Source organism: Siphateles boraxobius, unplaced genomic scaffold (assembly GCF_051911475.1).
Source record: "Siphateles boraxobius isolate OS27281-9 unplaced genomic scaffold, OSU_SipBor_1 76, whole genome shotgun sequence".
Lineage (NCBI taxonomy): Eukaryota > Metazoa > Chordata > Actinopteri > Cypriniformes > Leuciscidae > Siphateles > Siphateles boraxobius.
In genome coordinates, this window is record NW_027509204.1 from 3,650,508 (window position 1) to 3,674,421 (window position 23,914).

Genomic DNA, 23,914 nt, shown 5'->3' on the forward strand with positions numbered 1-23,914 from the left:
TTGTTTGGTGTACACGCATATAATTCTTAAGATGACGCCGTGTTTCCGGAAAAAAATTTAGAACTAGGAAAAAAAAAGATCGGACATGGAAAGCTCTGGCTTCGTGTGGATGTGGCCAAAGTTTTCTTTAAACAACGATTAGATCTTACCCCTCCACCAGTAGAGTATGGCACATTGTCCCAGGTAGCAACAAAAGCTGATGAAGCACTAAACGTTATGTTAGGGAAGTATTGCTTAACAGCTGCAGTGACTTGTGCCAGTACAGCGCTGCTTGTGTCCTCTCTATAGGAGATAGTTCCTCCACGTCTATTGTCAAGGTGAGTCCAAAGAGGAGCAATGAAGTCTCTTCCACAATTCAGAAGTGGGATGTTGTCGGACAGTTGCTCAGCAAATGTTAGAAGGCCATTGTTGTTCACCTACAATTTAGCACAAAATATGTTTCTGTGTTGTAAGAGGAAATATACTGACAAAATTATGAAGTAGAATTTGCCTCAATTTCTACTAGCTGATTCAACCAATTAAAAGTCCTCTGAATTTCACAATTACAAAAACCTGAACATTGAGATTTCAAAGTCTGAACAAAGTAAAGCAAGTAGTTACACCCATTTAAAGAGACTTGTGATTTTAGATGTAAGTAGATGAAACATGTCTCTAAATATGCAAAATAACACATGAAGAATGCTTACAAAGGTCTGATTGTGTGTGCGTCCAAAATATTTCAAAGGCTGCTGTAATATAATGGCTTCGGAGCTTCCATTATCCAATCGGGGGGTTACTATTTCTCCATTCCCAAATGGCAGGAAATCAGATGGCACTAGGAAAAATGTTAAGTGAGAAGGAATCCTTTAGTTCTTCCAAGAAACATATGCTCACAGAAAAACTAAACTGGTTAAAAGTTTTAAAGGGGAATTCACTAAGAATGAATAGTGCTGGTTTACACTGTTGTTTATTTTTGTGGGTCCCATATGGTTTTAGCACCCGATTTACAACATGAATGATAGAAATACGGTCATGGAGCTGGGGTATTATGGCCACAAAACTACTGCCCACAGAATTTGCCCAGGGCACTTCCCAAGGTTACAGGCCGTTTCTAAATAAAAGGTTGTAGAGAGTACAGCAGACTACAATAATCTGGCAGATTTTACAAGGATTCTATAGTACGACTCCCCCACTGCGATCCAGCACCTGAATTGGCTTTTTAAAAGGCTGAGAGTGCACTCAACCACACGGTACCAGGTAAAGCTCATTTATAAATAAGTTTCAAGTCTTGAGCTCAAACACGGCATGCTACAGTGGCACAAAATTTTAGTGAATTCACCCCTCAATACCTTGTCGTAACCAATGATACAACTCGTCAGCTTACAGTTTGGTGAACCATCAACATGGAAAGACCAGCAAGCAGTCACATTGATATTACTGCTTGACGAGAGTTCTGGGACACTGGATGCTGGAATTGTGAAAGAACTGATAGAGTCCACAGTGTAATAGCCAGCCTGTAGGAGTAAACACATTTTTTTAAGTTCTCATTCTGTTAAAAAAGAGAGAAATAAGCTTTTTTCCCTTTCTTTTTTATGAACAATCCATTTTGAATTGTATATCTGCATTTGGTTTTTTGTCATTTGTACAGTGCACAAAAAACAGTAGGCTAAATTCACTTACCTGCCAAGGTAGTCCTGTTTCTGCAATATCTCCATAATAGATCAGGATGAAAGAGCGATGAACATTGTAGGCTAAAACCACTTGGAAAGAGGCCACCTTCAAAACACCCACAGACAGGATTCAAAATCTTCCAAACAAACCAGACGGACCATTCATTGATAATCAAAGATTACTGTAGGTCTTACCCCTCCACCGTTAGAGTATGGCACACTGTCCCACGTAGCGACAAAAGCTGAAGTAGCAGCAAAAGGTATGTTAGGGAAGTATCGCTGAACAGCTGCAGTGACTTGTGTCAGTACAGCACTGCTTGTATCCTGTCTATAGGAGATAGTTCCTCCACGTCTATTGTCAAGGCGAGTCCAAAGAGGAGCAATGATGTCTCTTCCAGAATCCAGAGAAGGGATGTAGGCAGACAGCGGCTCGGTAAATGTCAGATGGCCATTGTTGTTCACCTGAATTTTGAGGCCCACATTTTTTAAAAGGATTTGAAAGAGAAGTTTGAAGAAATTAGGGGTATATAAACAACTTGTAACTTCATGTTTGTGTGGGGGTGGAATGTGACGCTTACAAAGATCTGATTGTATGTGCGTCCAAAGTATTTGAAAGGCTTCTGCAAGAAAATTACATCAGAGCTTCCATCATCGGCAGTGGGGATCACTGTTTCTCCAACCCCAGAAGGAAGAAAACTTGTTGGCACTAAGGAAAGAATAGGTGAAAAGAAATTATTTAGCTCTGCTAAAGAGAAAAACAAGCCAATAAAATGTACAGGTTAAGCCTGAGCTTCTGCTTGCATTGGCTTACAGTTCGGTGAGCCGTCAACATGGAAAGACCTGCGACCAGTCACATTGATATTACTGCTGGATGAGAGTTCTGAGGCACTGGTTACTGGAATTGTGAAAGAATTGACAGAGTCTGCCGTGTTGTAACCAGCCTGTAGAAGTACAGTAAATGTATAGTGTTCAGGCCCTCAATCTGTTACAGATATAACTATATTTTGCAAGACCGTAAGGAATGAATTCCTTGGCGAGGGCAATTCCCTGTGATTTCTATCATTTGATAAAACAACAAGGACCTGTCTCCACTCACCAGCCAAATTTGTTCGGTTTCTGCAATGTCTCCATAGTTGACCAGGATAAAAGTGCGATGAACACTGGAGACTAAAACCATCTGGAAAGTAACCACCTTCAAAATACCAACAAATGTCATTAAAAACTTTCACTCTCCATAGGACAACACTAAGTTTTCTTTCAACAGCGATTAGATCTTACCCCTCCACCAGTAGAGTATGGCACATTGTCCCAGGTAGCAACAAAAGCTGATGAAGCACTAAACGTTATGTTAGGGAAGTATTGCTTAACAGCTGCAGTGACTTGTGCCAGTATAGCGCTGCTTGTGTCCTCTCTATAGGAGATAGTTCCTCCACGTCTATTGTCAAGGTGAGTCCAAAGAGGAGCAATGAAGTCTCTTCCACAATTCAGAAGTGGGATGTTGTCGGACAGTTGCTCAGCAAATGTTAGAAGGCCATTGTTGTTCACCTACAATTTAGCACAAAATATGTTTGTGTGTTGTAAGAGGAAATATACTGACAGAATTAAGAAGTAGAATTTGCCACAATTTCTACTAGTTGATTCAACCAATCAAAAGTCCTCTGAATTTCACAATTAACAAAACCTGTACATTGAGATTTCAAAGTCGTAACAAAGTAAAGCAAGAAGTTACACTCATTTAAAGAGACTTGTGATTTTAGATGCAAGGAGATGAAACATGTCTCTAAATATGGAAAATAACAACTAAAGAATGCTTACAAAGATCTGATTGTGTGTGCGTCCAAAATATTTCAAAGGCTGCTGTAATATAATGGCTTCGGAGCTTCCGTTATCCAATCGGGGGGTTACTATTTCTCCATTCCCAAATGGCCGGAAATTAGATGGCACTAGGAAAAATGTTAAGTGAGAAGGAATCCTTTAGTTCTTCAAAGAAACATATGCTCACACAAAAACTGCACTGGTTAAAAGTTTTAAAGGGGAATTCACCAAGAATGAATAGTGCTGGTTTACACTGTTGTTTATTTTTGTGTGTCCCATATGATTTTAGCACCCGATGCACAACAAGAATGATAGAAATACGGTCATGGAGCTGGGGTATTATGGCCACAAAACTACTGCCCACAGAATTTGCCCAGGGCACTTCCCAAGGTCGCAGGCTGCTTCTAAATGCAAGGTTGTAGAGAGTACAGCAGACTACTATAATCTGGCAGATGTTACAAGGATTCTATAGTACGACTCCCCCACTGCGATCCAGCTCATGAATTGGCTTTTTAAAAGGCTGAGAGTGCACTCAATTACACAGTGCCAGGTAAAGCTCAATTGTAAATAAGTTTCAGGTCTTGAGCTCAAACACGGCATGCTACAGTGGCACAAAAGTTTAGTGAATTCACCCCTCAATACCATGTCATAACCAAAGATACAACTCGTCAGCTTACAGTTTGGTGAACCATCAACACGGAAAGACCAGCAAGCAGTCACATTGATATTACTGCTTGACGAGAGTTCTGGGACACTGGATGCTGGAATTGTGAAAGAACTGATAGAGTCCACAGTGTAATAGCCAGCCTGTAGGAGTAAACACATTTTTCTAAATTCTCATTCTGTTAAAAAAGAGAGAGAAATAAGCATTTTTCCCTTTCTTTTTTATGAACAATTCATTTTGAATTGTATATCTGCATTTGGTTTTTCGTCATTTGTACAGTGCACAAAAAGCAGTAGGCTAAATTCACTTACCTGCCAAGGTAGTCCTGTTTCTGCAACATCTCCATAATAGATCAGGATGAAAGAGCGATGAACATTGTAGGCTAAAACCACTTGGAAAGAGGCCACCTTCAAAACATCAACAGACAGGATTCAAAATCTTCCATACAAACCAGACGGACCATTCATTGATAATCAAAGATTACTGTAGGTCTTACCCCTCCACCATTAGAGTATGGCACACTGTCCCACGTAGCGACAAAAGCTGAAGTAGCAGCAAAAGGTATGTTAGGGAAGTATCGCTGAACAGCTGCAGTGACTTGTGTCAGTGCAGCACTGCTTGTATCCTGTCTATAGGAGATAGTTCCTCCACGTCTATTGTCAAGGCGAGTCCAAAGAGGAGCAATGATGTCTCTTCCGGAATCCAGAGAAGGGTTGTAGGCAGACAGTGGCTCGGTAAATGTCAGATGGCCATTGTTGTTCACCTAAATTTGAGGCCCACATTTTTCAAAAGGATTTTGAAGAGAAGTTTGAAGAAATTAGGGGTATATAAACAACTTGTAACTTCATGTTTGTGTGGGGATGGAATGTAACACTTACAAAGATCTGATTGTACGTGCGTCCAAAGTATTTGAAAGGCTTCAGCAAGAAAATGACATCAGAGCTTCCATCATCGGCAGTGGGGATCACTGTTTCTCCAACCCCAGAAGGAAGAAAACTAGTTGGCACTAAGGAAAGAATAGGTGAGAAGAAATTATTTAGCTCTGCTAAAGAGAAAAACGAGCCCATAAAAGGTACAGTTTAAGCCTGAGCTTCTGGTTGCATTGGCTTACAGTTCGGTGAGCCGTCAACATGGAAAGACCTGCGACCAGTCACATTGATATTACTGCTGGATGAGAGTTCTGAGGCACTGGTTACTGGAATTGTGAAAGAATTGACAGAGTCTGCCGTGTTGTAACCAGCCTGTAGAAGTACAGTAAATTCATAGTGTTCAGGCCCTCAATCTGTTACAGATATAACTGTATTTTGCAAGAACGTAAGGAATGAATTCCTTGGCGAGGGTAATTCCTTGTCATTTCTATCATTTGCTAAAACAACAAGGACCTGTCTCCACTCACCAGCCAAATTTGTTCGGTTTCTGCAATGTCTCCATAGTTGACCAGGATAAAAGTGCGATGAACACTGGAGACTAAAACCATCTGGAAAGTAACCACCTTCAAAATACCAACAAATGTCATTAAAAACCTTCACTCTCTACAGGACAACACTAAGTTTTCTTTAAACAACGATTAGATCTTACCCCTCCACCAGTAGAGTATGGCACATTGTCCCAGGTAGCAACAAAAGCTGATGAAGCACTAAACGTTATGTTAGGGAAGTATTGCTTAACAGCTGCAGTGACTTGTGTCAGTACAGCGCTGCTTGTGTCCTCTCTATAGGAGATAGTTCCTCCACGTCTATTGTCAAGGTGAGTCCAAAGAGGAGCAATGAAGTCTCTTCCACAATTCAGAAGTGGGATGTTGTCGGACAGTTGCTCAGTAAATGTTAGAAGGCCATTGTTGTTCACCTACAATTTAGCACAAAATATGTTTGTGTGTTGTAAGAGGAAATATACTGACAGAATTATGAAGTAGAATTTTCCACAATTTCAACTAGTTGATTCAACCAATCAAAAGTCCTCTGAATTTCACAATTACAAAAACCTGTACATTGAGATTTCAAAGTCTGAACAAAGTAAATCAAGTAGTTACACCCATTTAAAGAGACTTGTGATTTTAGATGTAAGTAGATGAAACATGTCTCTAAATATGCAAAATAACAACTAAAGAATGCTTACAAAGGTCTGATTGTGTGTGCGTCCAAAATATTTCAAAGGCTGCTGTAATATAATGGCTTCAGAGCTTCCGTTATCCAATCGGGGGGTTACTATTTCTCCATTCCCAAATGGCAGAAAATTAGATGGCACTAGGAAAAATGTTAAGTGAGAAGGAATCATTTAGTTCTTCCAAGAAACATATGCTCACACAAAAACTGTACTGGTTAAAAGTTTTAAAGGGGAATTCACTAAGAATGAATAGTGCTGGTTTACACTGTTGTTTATTTTTGTGGGTCCCATATGGTTTTAGCACCCGATTTACAACATGAATGATAGAAATACGTTCATGGAGCTGGGGTATTATGGCCACAAAACTACTGCCCACAGAATTTGCCCAGGGCACTTCCCAAGGTTACAGGCCATTTCTAAATAAAAGGTTGTAGAGAGTACAGCAGACTACTATAATCTGTCAGATTTTACTAGGATTCTATAGTACTACGCCACCACTGCGATCCAGCAACTGAATTGGCTTTTTAAAAGGCTGAGAGTGCACTCAAAAACACGGTGCCAGGTAAAGCTCAATTGTAAATAAGTTTCAGGTCTTGAGCTCAAACACGGCATGCAACAGTGGCACAAAATTTTAGTGAATTCACCCCTCAATACCTTGTCGTAACCAATGATACATCTCGTCAGCTTACAGTTTGGTGAACGATCAACATGGAAAGACCAGCAAGCAGTCACATTGATATTACTGCTTGACGAAAGGTCTGGGACACTGGATGCTGGAATTGTGAAAGAACTGATAGAGTCCACAGTGTAATAGCCAGCCTGTAGGAGTAAACACATTTTTTAAAGTTCTCATTCTGTTAAAAAAAAGAGAGACATAAGCTTTTTTCCCTTTCTTTTTTATGAACAATTCATTTTGAATTGTATATCTGCATTTGTTTTTTTATTGTCATTTTTACAGTGCACAAAAAGCAATAGGCTAAATTCACTTACCTGCCAAGGTAGTCCTGTTTCTGCAACATCTCCATAATAGATCAGGATGAAAGAGCGATGAACATTGTAGGCTAAAACCACTTGGAAAGAGGCCACCTTCAAAACACCAACAGACAGGATTCAAAATCTTCCATACAAACCAGACGGACCATTCATTGATAATCAAAGATTACTGTAGGTCTTACCCCTCCACCGTTAGAGTATGGCACACTGTCCCACGTAGCGACAAAAGCTGAAGTAGCAGCAAAAGGTATGTTAGGGAAGTATCGCTGAACAGCTGCAGTGACTTGTGTCAGTGCAGCACTGCTTGTATCCTGTCTATAGGAGATAGTTCCTCCACGTCTATTGTCAAGGCGAGTCCAAAGAGGAGCAATGATGTCCCTTCCGGAATCCAGAGAAGGGTTGTAGGCAGACAGCGGCTCGGTAAATGTCAGATGGCCATTGTTGTTCACCTAAATTTGAGGCCCACATTTTTCAAAAGGATTTTGAAGAGAAGTTTGAAGAAATTAGGAGTATATAAACAACTTGTAACTTCATGTTTGTGTGGGGGTGGAATGTGACGCTTACAAAGATCTGATTGTATGTGCGTCCAAAGTATTTGAAAGGCTTCAGCAAGAAAATGACATCAGAGCTTCCATCATCGGCAGTGGGGATCACTGTTTCTCCAACCCCAGAAGGAAGAAAACTAGTTGGCACTAAGGAAAGAATAGGTGAGGAGAAATTATTTAGCTCTGCTAAAGAGAAAAATGAGCCCCTAAAAGGTACAGGTTAAGCCTGAGCTTCTGGTTGCATTGGCTTACAGTTCGGTGAGCCGTCAACATGGAAAGACCTGCGACCAGTCACATTGATATTACTGCTGGATGAGAGTTCTGAGGCACTGGTTACTGGAATTGTGAAAGAATTGACAGAGTCTGCCGTGTTGTAACCAGCCTGTAGAAGTACAGTAAATTTATAGTGTTCAGGCCATCAATCTGTTACAGATATAACTGTATTTTGCAAGAACGTAAGGAGTGAATTCCTTGGCGAGGGCAATTCCTTGTCATTTCTATCATTTGCTAAGACAACAAGGACCTGTCTCCACTCACCAGCCAAATTTGTTCAGTTTCTGCAATGTCTCCATAGTTGACCAGGATAAAAGTGCGATGAACACTGGAGACTAAAACCATCTGGAAAGTAACCACCTTCAAAATACCAACAAATGTCATTAAAAACCTTCACTCTCCACAGGACAACACTAACTTTTCTTTCAACAACGATTAGATCTTACCCCTCCACCAGTAGAGTATGGCACATTGTCCCAGGTAGCAACAAAAGCTGATGAAGCACTAAACGTTATGTTAGGGAAGTATTGCTTAACAGCTGCAGTGACTTGTGTCAGTACAGCGCTGCTTGTGTCCTCTCTATAGGAGATAGTTCCTCCACGTCTATTGTCAAGGTGAGTCCAAAGAGGAGCAATGAAGTCTCTTCCACAATTCAGAAGTGGGATGTTGTCGGACAGTTGCTCAGCAAATGTTAGAAGGCCATTGTTGTTCACCTACAATTTAGCACAAAATATGTTTGTGTGTTGTAAGAGGAAATATACTGACAGAATTAAGAAGTAGAATTTGCCATAATTTCTACTAGTTGATTCAACTAATCAAAAGTCCTCTGAATTTCACAATTACAAAAACCTGTACATTGAGATTTCAAAGTCTGAACAAAGTAATGCAAGTAGTTACACTCATTTAAAGAGACTTGTGATTTTAGATGCAAGGAGATGAAACATGTCTCTAAATATGCAAAATAACAACTAAAGAATGCTTACAAAGGTCTGATTGTGTGTGCGTCCAAAATATTTCAAAGGCTGCTGTAATATAATGGCTTCGGAGCTTCCGTTATCCAATCGGGGGGTTACTATTTCTCCATTCCCAAATGGCAGGAAATTAGATGGCACTAGGAAAAATGTTAAGTGAGAAGGAATCCTTTAGTTCTTCCAAGAAACATATGCTCACACAAAAACTGCACTGGTTAAAAGTTTTAAAGGGGAATTCACTAAGAATGAATAGTGCTGGTTTACACTGTTGTTTATTTTTGTGTGTCCCATATGGTTTTAGCACCCGATTCACAACAAGAATGATAGAAATACGGTCATGGAGCTGGGGTATTATGGCCAAAAAACTACTGCCCACATAATTTGCCCAGGGCACTTCCCAAGGTCGCAGTCCGTTTCTAAATGCATGGTTGTAGAGAGTACAGCAGACTACTATAATCTGGCAGATTTTACAAGGATTCTATAGTACGACTCCACCACTGCAATCCAGCACCTGAATTGGCTTTTTAAAAGGCTGAGAGTGCACTCAACTACACGGTGCCAGGTAAAGCTCATTTGTAAATAAGTTCCCTTTCAAGGGAACTTCGAGCTGCGTCAAACGCTGCGGGAACGCCCCTGCGTTGTGCGTCATGAAGCACGTATGGAATCAGCCCAATGGAGAGATGAAACGTCATAGGCGGGTGACGTCATCGACCAGGAAACTATAAAGCACCCCAAAAACACAAGCGCATTAGCTTCTGTGCTTTCAGTCGCGCTACATGTGAATCTGTCCCTGTGTGATATTGTCTGTCTTACATACCCTGCACCACACAAACAATTTATCCCTATATATATATATATTGAGAGATTATGGCGGACGAACAGCAGTTTAGAAAGTGTGTTCCTCCCTGCTCGCGTTATTTAACGAGCGGGGATACACATGATCTTTGTGTTGTTTGTTTGGGAGTTCAGCATGCCCAGTTTGCTCTCGAGGGAGCAGACTGTGAGCATTGCGAGCGTTTGCCGTTAAGGACGCTCCGCTCCCGCCGGTCGCTCTTTGAGGAGAGCGGTTCGGTGCGCGCTCCCCGCGGTTCGGGTCCCGCTTCTGCCGAGGCAGAGCGGCGGCGCTTATCGTGGGGATCGCAGATGGATCTCACAGCGGGGTTTGAGACGGGCTCTGCCTTATCTCTCCCTTCACCTGTGAGATCCAGTGCCTCAGTCCCGGGTTCGGAAGCACGCGCTGCGGTTTCTTCCGCTCGGGCTGAGGCACCAATGCTATCCAGTTCTGAGGAACTTGATGTTGTTAGTGTTGAGGGAGATGTGGAGGATTCGCCACCCCACACTCCTGAGAGTGATGAGCTTATGGAGGTGTTAACAAGAGCTGTTGAAAAACTTAATATTGAATGGCCAGTGACTAGACAGGAGTCTGTTTCTAAATCAAAGTTGGATGAGAGATTTTTGCCGTCACGTGTGCAGCCTCCACGCCGGTGCCTGCCGTTTTTCCATGATCTCCACACCGAGGTGTCGAAATCATGGAGAAAACCGGTGTCATATAGAGTGTTTAGTCCCCAGACTTCAACATACGCTAATATTATGGGAGCCAAGGCTCATGGTTATGGTGCGTTGCCTCGTGTGGAAGAGACGCTTGCGAGCCATCTCTCCCCCGAAGCAGCATCATCTTTTAAGGCACCGGCATTACCCACCAAGCCTTTAAGAAACACTTCGGCTTTGGTGGGTAAAGCATATTCGGCAGCAGGTCAGGCTGCGTCATGTCTGCATACTATGTCAATCTTGCAGGCATACCAGGCTGATCTGCTAAGGGACATGAGTGAGAGTGAGGAGGTCAGTACTGACGTAGTTCGCGAACTGCGTCAGGCTGCTGATTTATCCCTGCGTGCCACCAGAGAATCGGCCAAATTAATGGGTCGTTCTATGGCAGCTCTGGTGGCCGCAGAAAGACATTTGTGGTTAAATCAGACTAATATTAAAGAGAGAGAAAAAGCTTTTCTTTTAGATGCTCCTCTTTCTCCCATGGGGTTGTTTGGTGATGCTGTGAATTCAGTTATCGATAAATTCCAAGAAGAAAAGAAACAAACTGCAGCTTTTAAAAAGTTTCTTCCCCTTAAAGTTCATGTCCCTGGGGCTGCTGGGCGGGAGCAGCCCCGGCCGTCTTCGAGCTCATCACATAGAGCGCAGCAGAGGCAGAGTGTCGCGTCTCGTGCTCCCCCTGCTGGACAGTGGGCTCAGCCGCGACACTCTCAGCCGAAGCCTTCTCCCAGTAGAACTGATCTGAGGACAGTTATATTGGCTAAGAAGGCTTCGGCTAAGAAGAAGTCCTGACGCCAAGCCGTTCAGGATGCTGAGGGTGGTCCCCACCGAGGCGGAAAGGTGTTCACCTCTTTTTACGGTGCCCATTCCTCCTCGGTGCCCTCAGGGGCTCGTTCTGCCAACCCCGCCTTTATGCCGGGGCACAGACGATCCCAGCGAGCGCTTTCCCGAGGGACGCTCGCTCCCTCTGAGGAGGGTCTCAGAGCGGTCAGACCAGTTGTTCCCTGCCGGTGCGCCGTTACAGGGCGCTGCGTCTGCTGCTCAAGTTACACCAGAGGCCAGTCTCGAGAGGCTGGTACCCTTAGTAGAATTTCTGGCAGAGTGGAAAAGCCTTCCAAAAATATCTCATTGGGTCCTGCAGACAGTAGAAAAGGGTTATGCTATCCAGTTCAGGTGTCGTCCACCAAAATTCAGAGGGGTTCTGCACACAGTGGTGGGCCCCGAGCAGGCTCTGGTATTGGAACAAGAGGTGAAAACGCTCCTTCAAAAAGAGGCTATAGAACGGGTTCCTCCTCCCAGTTTGGAGTCAGGTTATTACAGCCGATATTTCATCGTTCCAAAGAAGGATGGGGGGTTGCGTCCAATTTTAGACCTGCGCATATTGAATCGCTCGGTAGGGAAGCTAAAATTCAAGATGCTCACTATCAAGCAGATCGTGTCTCAAATCAGGTCCGAGGACTGGTTTGTCACGATAGATCTGAAGGACGCATACTTCCATGTGTCCATCCTTCCACAACACAGGAAGTTCCTGAGGTTCGCCTTCGGGGGCGAGGCGTACCAGTACAGGGTTCTTCCGTTTGGCCTAGCTTTATCTCCCCGCACTTTCACGAAATGCATGGATGCAGCACTAGTGCCTCTGAGGCTTCAGGGCATTCGTATTCTCAATTACATCGACGATTGGTTGATTTTAGCTCAGACCGAGCAGATGGCGGTTCGGCATCGAGATGTCGTCCTCGCTCATATCAGAAAGTTGGGGTTGAGGCTGAACGCAAAGAAAAGTGTATTATCTCCTTCCCAGAAGACCACTTTTCTGGGTGTCGTTTGGGATTCGGTATCGATGCGGGCGCGACTCTCTCCGACCCGCATCGCTTCGATTCTCTCAGCTGTGAAACAAGTGAAGCTAGGCCAGCTACTCACTGTCAAGCAGTTTCAGAGACTGTTGGGTCTGATGGCAGCAGCGTCCAACGTTATACCTTGCGGCCTGTTGTACATGAGACCGCTACAGTGGTGGCTCAGGACCAAGGGATTCTCCCCGAGGGGAAATCCGCTCCGCACGTTCAAAGTCACGCGGCGCTGCCTTCGTGCTCTGGTCATGTGGAGAGAAACTTGGTTCCTATCCAAAGGTCCTGTGCTGGGGGCTCTTTGTCGTCGCATAACGCTAACGACGGATGCTTCCCTCACAGGGTGGGGGGCGGTCATGAGTGGTCGCCCAGCCCAAGGTCTGTGGCAGGATCATCATCTTTCGTGGCACATAAATTGTCTAGAGATGTTGGCTGTGTTTCAGGCTCTGAAACACTTCCTAACAGACCTGAGAGGCCATCATGTGTTAGTTCAATCAGACAACACGTCGGTGGTCTCTTATATAAATCATCAGGGGGGCCTGCGGTCTCGCCGGCTTTACAAGTTGGCCCGTCAGATCCTCCTGTGGTCCCAAGGGAAGCTACTATCTCTGAGAGCAATGTATCTCCCTGGGTATTTGAATGTGGTAGCAGACTCCCTGTCGAGGCAGGGGCCGAGGCCAGGGGAATGGAGACTCCACCCCGAGGTGGTGGAGCTCCTTTGGTTGAGTTTCGGTCGCGCCGAGGTGGACCTATTCGCTTCCAAGGAGACCACTCATTGTCATCGGTGGTTCTCCATCACTCTTCCAGCCCCCCTGGGGTTGGATGCTATGGTGCAGCCGTGGCCGAGGTCACGTCTGTACGCCTTTCCCCCGATTGCTCTGTTACCAGGAGTTCTGGAGAGGGTCCGCCGGGACGGGGTCAGTCTACTACTAGTAGCCCCGTTCTGGCCGGCCCGAGTATGGTTTGCGGACCTGATTTCTCTCCTGGACGGTTCTCCTTTGGAGCTCCCGGTCAGGAGGGATCTACTCTCCCAGGCGGGGGGCACGATACTTCACCCCCGCCCAGAATTGTGGAAACTGTGGGCTTGGCCTCTGAGGGGGCCCAGCTCATAGACTCCGGTCTCTCAACCGAGGTTGTTGAGACCATTCTTAACTCCAGAGCTCCATCCACGAGGAAGCTTTATGCCTTGAAGTGGAAACTTTTCACTTCTTGGTGTGGAGAACACCTGCAGGACCCAGTTAACTGCCCAGTGGGTGCAGTGCTGGAATTCCTGCAGGAGCGCTTCTCCACAGGGTTATCCCCCTCCACACTAAAGGTGTATGTGGCGGCACTAGCTGCTTACCACGTCCCTTTCAGTGGAGTTTCTCTTGGGAGACACCCGCTTATAACTCGTTTCCTCCGTGGCACTTTGAGGCTGAGGCCAGCAGTTCGTACGAGGGTGCCGACTTGGGATCTGGCCATTGTATTAGAAGGTCTTTCCCTAGCTCCTTTTGAACCTATCGAAGAAGTTCCCGAGAAGTTTCTCACTTTTAAGACTATCTTTTTGCTTGCTATCTCTTCACTAAAAAGAATCGGAGATTTGCAGGCTCTGTCGGTTTCACCCTCGTGCCTGGAATTTGCACCTGGCATGGTTAAAGCTTTTCTGCATCCTAGACCAGGTTACGTTCCTAAGGTTCCTACTAATATTGTTAGACCTACGGTTCTGCAGGCTTTCTGTCCTCCTCCATTTATGTCATCGGACCAGGAGAAACTTAATTCACTCTGCCCTGTTAGGGCATTAGACGCTTATGTCCACAGAGCTGCCCTGTGGAGGAAATCAGAACAACTTTTTGTATGTTTCGGGCCACCCAGGAAAGGGTGTCCGGCGTCTAAACAGAGAATGAGCAAGTGGGTGGTTGAGGCTATCTCACTTGCTTATGAGTCGGCTGGCCAGCCTTCACCTTTGGTTGTCCGAGCTCACTCTACCAGGAGTATGGCTGCTTCTAAAGCTCTTTTGTCGGGGGTTTCCCTGAGTGATGTTTGTGATGCGGCTGGATGGTCTTCACCGCATACTTTTATTAAGTTCTATGACCTAGACTTAAGCTCTACCCCTGGGGCACAGGTGCTCTCGTCCTCTGTGCGCTAGTCTCACATGACGGTCATTTGGTCCTATGGCGACGTGGGTATTCGCGTTCCCGCAGCGTTTGACGCAGCTCGAAGTTCCCTTGAAAGGGAACGTCTCGGTTACGTATGTAACCCTAGTTCCCTGATAGGGAACGAGACGCTGCGTCGCTCCGCCATACTCCCGGCACTCCCGTTAGCGCTTCCTTCAAGCCTATCAGAAGCTAATGCGCTTGTGTTTTTGGGGTGCTTTATAGTTTCCTGGTCGATGACGTCACCCGCCTATGACGTTTCATCTCTCCATTGGGCTGATTCCATACGTGCTTCATGACGCACAACGCAGGGGCGTTCCCGCAGCGTTTGACGCAGCGTCTCGTTCCCTATCAGGGAACTAGGGTTACATACGTAACCGAGACGTTTCAGGTCTTGAGCTCAAACACAGCATGTTACAGTGGCACAAAAGTTTAGTGAATTCACCCCTCAATACCCTGTCGTAACCAATAATACAACTCGTCAGCTTACAGTTTGGTGAACCATCAACACGGAAAGACCAGCAAGCAGTCACATTGATATTACTGCTTGACGAGAGTTCTGGGACACTGGATGCTGGAATTGTGAAAGAACTGAAAGAGTCCACAGTGTAATAGCCAGCCTGTAGGAGTAAACACATTTTCTAAGTTCTCATTCTGTTAAAAAAGAGAGAAATAAGCTTGTCTTCCTTTCTTTTTTATGAACAATTCAATTTGAATTGTATATCTGCATTTGTTTTGTTTGTTTTTGTCATTTGTACAGTGCACAAAAAGCAGTAGGCTAAATTCACTTACCTGCCAAGGTAGTCTTGTTTCTGCAACATCTCCATAATAAATCAGGATGAAAGAGCGATGAACATTGTAGGCTAAAACCACTTGGAAAGAGGCCACCTTCAAAACACCAACAGACAGGATTCAAAATTTTCAAAATGAACCAGACTATGGAACTAAAATAATGCCAAATGTTTTTGAAACAAAAAGACGGTTGAATTGTATTACTTGAAAAAAATATGTATTGCATTAACCCTGCTTTTGTATTTTTAGGGCTTGCATTTTTATGGGCTGAAATTTAGCATGGTTGAATATTTAAGCTGTGAATATTTAAATTCAAAACATTTCAAATACATTTTAATTAGTAAAATTTCAATAATTCACCTTTCATATTTCACTTCCCAAAATATTCTAATTGATTAAAAATACAACCTATAATATTCAACAGGCTGTTTTCGGTCCATTTTATTTCGCTTTGCAAATTCACTTCCACAAATTCAAGAGTTCAAATTTGACAGTAAATTCAACGTTGACGTCCAGGAACTACAGGAAACACAGTAGATTACCGAGCATAATCTTCATCTGCTGTTAGTCTACCTCACCAGCAGTGGGTGCAAGCGCGTGTTGTTGACGAAGCCCGAGCAACAGTTAGAGCAAGCCATTCATTCATAAAAACTAATTTACAACAATTGAGCATGCATTACGTTTTTTTGTGATAAGTATCTGGGTCAGTATATATGCGGAAAAGATGATAAAGGCACAAAAGCTGTTTTTATGTTTCATTCATTAACTTATTAACCATAAACGGGATTATAATCTGTTTTCCTCAATACCTCATCATACTCAAGGATTCCCCTTCCATCAGGACAAAATGCGTAACGTAGCTTAATGGACTAATACAGTGATATAAAAGACCAAACTCGCACCTTATTGGGGAAGCATGCCTACATACATGTTAATATTCCTACATAGATGATTAATCTGGGAAGGGCCATAACACTTTCATATTGTTGTCCTATATTGTTAGTTTAACTGTAACTTAAGTCGCTTTGGATAAAAGCGTCTGCCAAATAATTAAATGTAAAATTGGCTTGACATTCTCACATTTAGGGTCCGTCTCTAAAGTAACATTGGTAGTCCTATAGGCCTAAACGTTTCTAACTTCAATAGCAAACTTCAATTTATTTGAATAAATTGCGCATTATGCCTGACACCTACATGAACACTTTACAGTTGGTTTTATGACTGCAAGTCGTTCTCTTCAAATGCTATTGAAGTTAGAAACGTGTATACCAATGTCGTATGTAACTTTAGATACGGTCCATAAATGTGCGAATGTCCAATGTCAAGCCAACTTATGCCAGTATCACTGAGAAACGCTCAGCTTTAAACTTTGCGCGTTAAGTTCATATTCTGAGTCCTTCTGCTTGCCTGCGAGTTTGGTCTTTTATATCACTGTATTAGTCCATTAAGCCATGTTAAGCGTTTTATATGTCCAGCAGGGGAATCCTGACATATTGAGGGAAACCCTAGTAGCCTACTGCATGCAGCACAATCACCGCAATATAAGGTTGAGGCAACTAAACAACCAATAGATATGTCAAACTCAAATGTAACATTGGATCTGTATACATCAGCATCGGGGGAATAACATTATAATCTCGTTCACGGTAGAGATGCATGTAGGCTACACAGGAAAAGTAATCGTGAAGACACTGAATTTCCCATAAAACATAATAATCACAGATACACTTACATTCTTGTAAATTAGTTCCCTTTAGAGGGAACACTGCGTCGAGAATTGACACTTTGGGGACGCTCCCTTAGCGTGCGCCTCTGAAGTAAGAATGAAACTAATCTAATCCTGATTGGTGTTGCGTCGTGACGTAACATGTGACTGCATATCCGGATACATAAAAGTGACCCTGACACACACACACATAGACATAATAAATACATAGATGCCCTATTGGCCGCTTTGGAACGTTGCTGCGATACGTCAACGCGTCCTCCATTTTGCTGAGGGCAAGTGTGCTGTAAACAAATGCAAGTAAACGGGTAAGCTGCGGTTTTCCTGGATAAAAACAATGATAACGTTAACATTTATCAACCGATTGCAGTGGTTTGTACGTGGTGTACGCTGCTATTACTAATTATATAAAGATCAAATACTAACAGAAAAAAAGTTTCAGTCTTGTTTGTGAAAGGTAATTCCCCGAGACCTGTTTTCAATTGTGTGGCGATTTGTACAGCCCCAAGCAGCTCACGAAACAGGCATTTTTCTCAGTTCCCGTAATGAGAGGTATGGGAAAGTTGCCCTCTGCAATATGGCAGCGACGTTGACGTACGCTCCAGGGGCCATTAGGGTGTCTATGTATTTATTATGTCTATGCACACACACATCAGCTTTCGCTCTTCAGCAAGCGCTCTCTGTGAAACTGTCTTTCTTATTTGGTGTTGTTTGTCTGTGCAAAGCTCTATAATATGGTGAGTGAACAATACACTAAGTGTGTGCACCCCTGCCCAAGATTATATGCCACGTGTGGGGACACGCATGTGTGTGTATTGTTTAGGGGCGCAGCACGCACTGTCAGCTCTCGAGAGGGCTGCCTGTGCACACTGTGAAGCACTTCCTATTAGAGTGCTGCGCTCCCGCTTGGCTATATTATTTCCTGATTATGGCCAGGCTCGCGATCCCCGCGATTCGTCAAAATGAACTAGACGAAAGATTCCTGCAGCACCGTTCACAACCTCAGAGTCGGGGCTTACTGTTTTTCCCAGATCTTTATAAAATACACATATATATATGTAGATCCTGGGTAAAAACCCACTCTTTACGTATCTCACCACACTCGCAGGTTTATGTTTCTGCTTATGTAGAGCTTGTGGAGGTTGTGATGCGTTCTGTGGCCAGACTAAATATATATATATATATATATATATATATATATATATAAAATATATCAGCTGGCCACAAAATAAGCAGGATGGTCCCCGTCAAAATGAACTAGACGAGAGATTCCTGCAGCACCGTTCACAACCTCAGAGCCGGGCTTACTGTTTTTCCCAGATCTTTATAAATAATATATACATAGATCCTGGGAAAAAACCCACTCTTTACATATCTCACCACATTATTTATATGTTTATTCGAATGTGGTGGGTGCGAGAGAGGCGGGTTATGGCAAGATGCCGCAGATTGTGGAAGCTTTAGCAAGCTATCGTTCTCCTGATGCGGCATCTTCGCTTTAAGCCCCGGTGCTGCCCAACAAACCAGGCAGGGACACATCTGCACTGGTTGGCCGGGCTTATATGGTGGCTGGTCAGGCTGGTGCGTGCCTGCACTCTATGACGATTTTGCAGGCGTACCAGGCCGATCTTCTTAAAGATCTAAATGAGGCAAATATTCCTGTTGGCCGCTCTGCTATCTCCTTCTGGCCTGTTTTCCAACGCTGTCACTACAGTCGTTGACAGATTTCAGGAAGCAAAAAAAAAAAAAAGCAGTCGGCGGCATTCCAACGGTATTTCCCTCGCCACTCTAAATCAAAGCTCCTCCCATCGGCAAGAGCAAAAAAAGAGCGTTGCCTCTAGAGCCCCTCCTGCGGGAGCTTGGCAACAGAAGAAGCACTCTCAACCGAAGTCCTCCAGCCAGAAGGGTGACCTGAGGGCCGTTCATCAGGTGAAGAAGGCTTCGGGAAAGAGGTCCTTAAGGTCCCTCCGCTTCAGGAAGTCGAGAATAGTGCTCGAAAAACACCCAAGGCCAGTCTCGAGGGGCTGGTTCCCTTACTAGATTTTGTAGAAGAATGGCAACGCCTTCCGAATATATCTATATGGGTCCTGTATATTATAAAATATTATAAAATATGGGTACAGATTGCAGTTCGGTCACCGACCTCCCTAGTTTGCTGGGGTGGTACCGACTGCAGTGGTTCCAGAACAGGCTCGGGTTATGGCACAAGAGGTACAGACTATACTGGAATTAAGGGGCAATAGAATGTGTTCCCCTACCAGACAGGGAGTCCTGGTTTTACAGCCGGTACTTTATAGTTCCAAAGAAGGATGGCGGACTGAGGCCAATTTTAGATCTAGGGCTTTTGAATCGTTCTTTGAGGAGATTCAGGTTCAAAATGTTTACTATTCCCATTATCGTGAACCAAATCAGATCCGAGGACTGGTTTGTCACGATGGATCTAAAAGACACTTATTTTCATGTCTCCATCCTTCCATGTCACAGGAGGTTCCTGAGGTCGCTTTCGGGGGTGAAGCATACCAATATTGGGTTCTTCCGTTCGGCCTAGCACTATCTCCCCGCACGTTCACAAATTGTATGGATGCGGCTCTGGCTCCACTGAGGCTTCAGGGCATCCGTATACTGAATTACATCGACGACTGGCTCATATTGGCCCAGTCTCGAGAAATGGCAGTTCGGCATCGAGATGTCGTCCTTGGCCACATTCAGAACCGGAGGTTGAGGCTCAACACTAAGAAAAATGTGTTGGACCCAGCTCAGAAGACTACTCTTCTGGGCGTGGTATAGAATTCGGTTACGATTCGGGCACGTATGTCTCCCGCTCGTATCGAATCCATCCTGGCCATGGTGTCCGGGATAAAGCTAGGCCAGGCCATCACTGTAAAGCAATTTCAATGACTGCTGGGCCACATAACAGCGGCATCCAACATAATTCCTTTGGGCCTGTTTCACATGAGGCCCCTTCAGTGGTGGCTCAAAGCCAAGGGTTTTTTCCCCAAGGGGAATCCGTTCCGTATAATAAAGGTTATGCGCAGATGGCTTCGTTCCCTATAAGTATGGAAGAAACCTTGGTTCTTGTCCCAAGGGCCAGTGTTAGGGGCGTCATGTCGCCGGAAAACTGTTTCGACAGACGCTTCCCTCGCTGACTGGGGCGCGGTCTCGGACGGCCGCTTTGCCAGGGGTCTGTGGCAGGACCATCATCATTCTTGGCATATAAATTGCCTAGAGATGTTGGCTGTGTTCAGGGCTCTGAGGAGCTTCCTCACAGACATCACAGGTTACCACGTCTCAGTGGTAGCTTATCTAAACCTACAAAGGACACTCAGATCGCGCCCTCTATCCAGATTGGCGCATCAGATCATTTTATGGTCCCAAGGGAAAATATTATCTATAAGAGCAATATATGTCCCGGGGGCTCTGAATCAGGGAGCAGACATCCTGTCGAGGCAGGGGCTGAGGCCCGGGGAATCCCTCAGGAGGGCATCAGTCTTCTTCTGATAGCCCTGTTTTGGCAAGCCCGAGTATGGTTTTCAGACTTAATTTCACTCCTGATAGCTCCGCCATGGCAGATTCCTCTGAGGAGGGGAATATATTCCATCCTCATCCAGAGCTGTGGAAATTGTGGGTCTGGCCTCTGAGGGGGCTCAGGAACAAGGGTTATAGTCATAACCCGAGACGTTTTTATGAATGAATGGCTTGCTCTAACTGTTGCTCTGGTCTTCGTCAACAACACGCGCTTGCACCCCCTGCTGGTGAGGTCTACTAACAGCAGATGGAGATTATGCTCAGTAATCTAATGTTTTTCCTGCAGTTCCTGGATGTCAACGTTGGATTTACTGTCGAATTTGAACCACTGAATTTGTGGAGGCGAATTTGCAAAGCTAAATAAAATGGACCGAAAACCACCTGTTCAATATTATAGGTTGTATTTTTAATCAGTTTGAATATTTTGGAAGTGAAATATGAAAGGTGAATATGGATTATTGAAATTTTAGTAATGAAAATGTGTTTAAAATGTTTTGAATTTAAATATTCACAGCTTAAATATTCAACCATGCTAAATTTCAGCCCATAAAAATGCAAGCCCTAAAAATACAATGCATTAAAATACAAGCAGGCTTAATGCAATGCATATTTTTTTCAAGTAGTACAATTCAACAGGCTTTTTGTTTCAAACACATTTGGCATTATTTTACTTCCATACCAGACGGACCATTCATTGATAATCAAAGATTACTGTAGGTCTTACCCCTCCACCGTTAGAGTATGGTACACTGTCCCACGTAGCGACAAAAGCTGAAGTAGCCGCAAAAGGTGTGTTAGGGAAGTATCGCTGAACAGCTGCAGTGACTTGTGTCAGTGCAGCACTGCTTGTATCCTGTCTATAGGAGATAGTTCCTCCACGTCTATTGTCAAGGCGAGTCCAAAGAGGAGCAATGATGTCTCTTCCGGAAGCCAGAGAAGGGTTGTAGGCAGACAGCGGCTCGGTAAATGTCAGATGGCCATTGTTGTTCACCTAAATTTGAGGCCCACGTTTTTCAAAAGGATTTTGAAGAGAAGTTTGAAGAAATTAGGGGTATATAAACAACTTGTAACTTCATGTTTGTGTAGGGGTGGAATGTGACGCTTACAAAGATCTGATTGTACGTGCGGTCAAAGTATTTGAAAGGCTTCTGCAAGAAAATGACATCAGAGCTTCCATCATCGGCAGTGGGGATCACTGTTTCTCCAACCCCAGAAGGAAGAAAACTAGTTGGCACTAAGGAAAGAATAGGTGAGGAGAAATTATTTAGCTCTGCTAAAGAGAAAAACAAGCCAATAAAATGTACAGGTTAAGCCTGAGCTTCTGCTTGCATTGGCTTACAGTTCGGTGAGCCGTCAACATGGAAAGACCTGCGACCAGTCACATTGATATTACTGCTGGATGAGAGTTCTGAGGCACTGGTTACTGGAATTGTGAAAGAATTGACAGAGTCTGCCGTGTTGTAACCAGCCTGTAGAAGTACAGTAAATTTATTGAGTTCAGGCCCTCAATCTGTTACAGTTATAACTGTATTTTGCAAGAACGTAAGGAATGAATTCCTTGACGAGGGCAATTCCTTGTCATTTCTATCATTTGCTAAAACAACAAGGACCTGTCTCCACTCACCAGCCAAATTTGTTCTGTTTCTGGAATGTCTCCATAGTTGACCAGGATAAAAGTGCGATGAACATTGGAGACTAAAACCATCTGGAAAGTAACCACCTTCATAATAACAACAAATTTCATTAAAAACCTTCACTCTCCACAGGACAACACTAAGTTTTCTTTAAACAATGATTAGATCTTACCCCTCCACCAGTAGAGTATGGCACATTGTCCCAGGTAGCAACAAAAGCTGATGAAGCACTAAAAGTTATGTTAGGGAAGTATTGCTTAACAGCTGCAGTGACTTGTGCCAGTACAGCGCTGCTTGTGTCCTCTCTATAGGAGATAGTTCCTCCACGTCTATTGTCCAGGTGAGTCCAAAGTGGAGCAATGAAGTCTCTTCCACAATTCAGAAATGGGATGTTGTCGGACAGTTGCTCAGCAAATGTTAGAAGGCCATTGTTGTTCACCTACAATTTAGCACAAAATATGTTTGTGTGTTGTAAGAGGAAATATACTGACAAATTTAAGAAGTAGAATTTGCCACAATTTCTACTAGTTGATTCAACCAATCAAAAGTCCTCTGAATTACACAATTACCAAAACCTGTACATTGAGATTTCAAAGTCTGAACAAAGTAAAGCAAGTAGTTACAGTCATTTAAAGAGACTTGTGATTTTAGATGCACGGAGCTGAAACATGTCTCTAAATATGCAAAATAACAACTAAAGAATGCTTACAAAGGTCTGATTGTGTGTGCGTCCAAAATATTTCAAAGGCTGCTGTAATATAATGGCTTCAGAGCTTCCGTTATCCAATCGGGGGGTTACTATTTCTCCATTCCCAAAAGGCAGGAAATTAGATGGCACTAGGAAGAATGTTAAGTGAGAAGGAATCATTAGTTCTTCCAAGAAACATATGCTCACACAAAAACTGCACTGGTTAAAAGTTTTAAAGGGGAATTCACTAAGAATGAATAGTACTGGTTTACACTGTTGTTTATTTTTGTGGGTCCCATATGGTTTTAGCACCCGATTCACAACATGAATGATAGAAATATGGTCATGGAGCTAGGGTATTATGGCCACAAAACTACTGCCCACAGAATTTACCCAGAGCACTTCCCAACGTCGCAGGCTGTTTCTAAATGCAAGGTTGTAGACAGTACAGCAGACTACTATAATCTGGCAGATTTTACTAGGGTTCTATAGTACGACTCCCCCACTGCGATCCAGCATCTTAATCGGCTATAAAAAAGGCTGATAGTGCACTCAACAACACGTTGCCAGGTAAAGCTCAATTGTAAATAAGTTTCATGTCTTGAGCTCAAACACGGCATGCTACAGTGGCACAAAAGTTTAGTGAATTCACCCCTCAATACCATGTCGTAACCAAAGATACAACTCGTCAGCTTACAGTTTGGTGAACCATCAACACGGAAAGACCAGCAAGCAGTCACATTGATATTACTGCTTGATGAGAGTTCTGGGACACTGGATGCTGGAATTGTGAAAGAACTGATAGAGTCCACAGTGTAATAGCCAGCCTGTAGGAGTAAACACATTTTTTTTAAGTTCTCATTCTGTTAAAAAAGAGAGAAATACGCTTTTTTCCCTTTCTTTTTTATGAACAATCCATTTTGAATTGTATATCTGCATTTGGTTTTTGTCATTTGTACAGTGCACAAAAAAAAGGTAGGCTAAATTCACTTACCTGCCAAGGTAGTCCTGTTTCTGC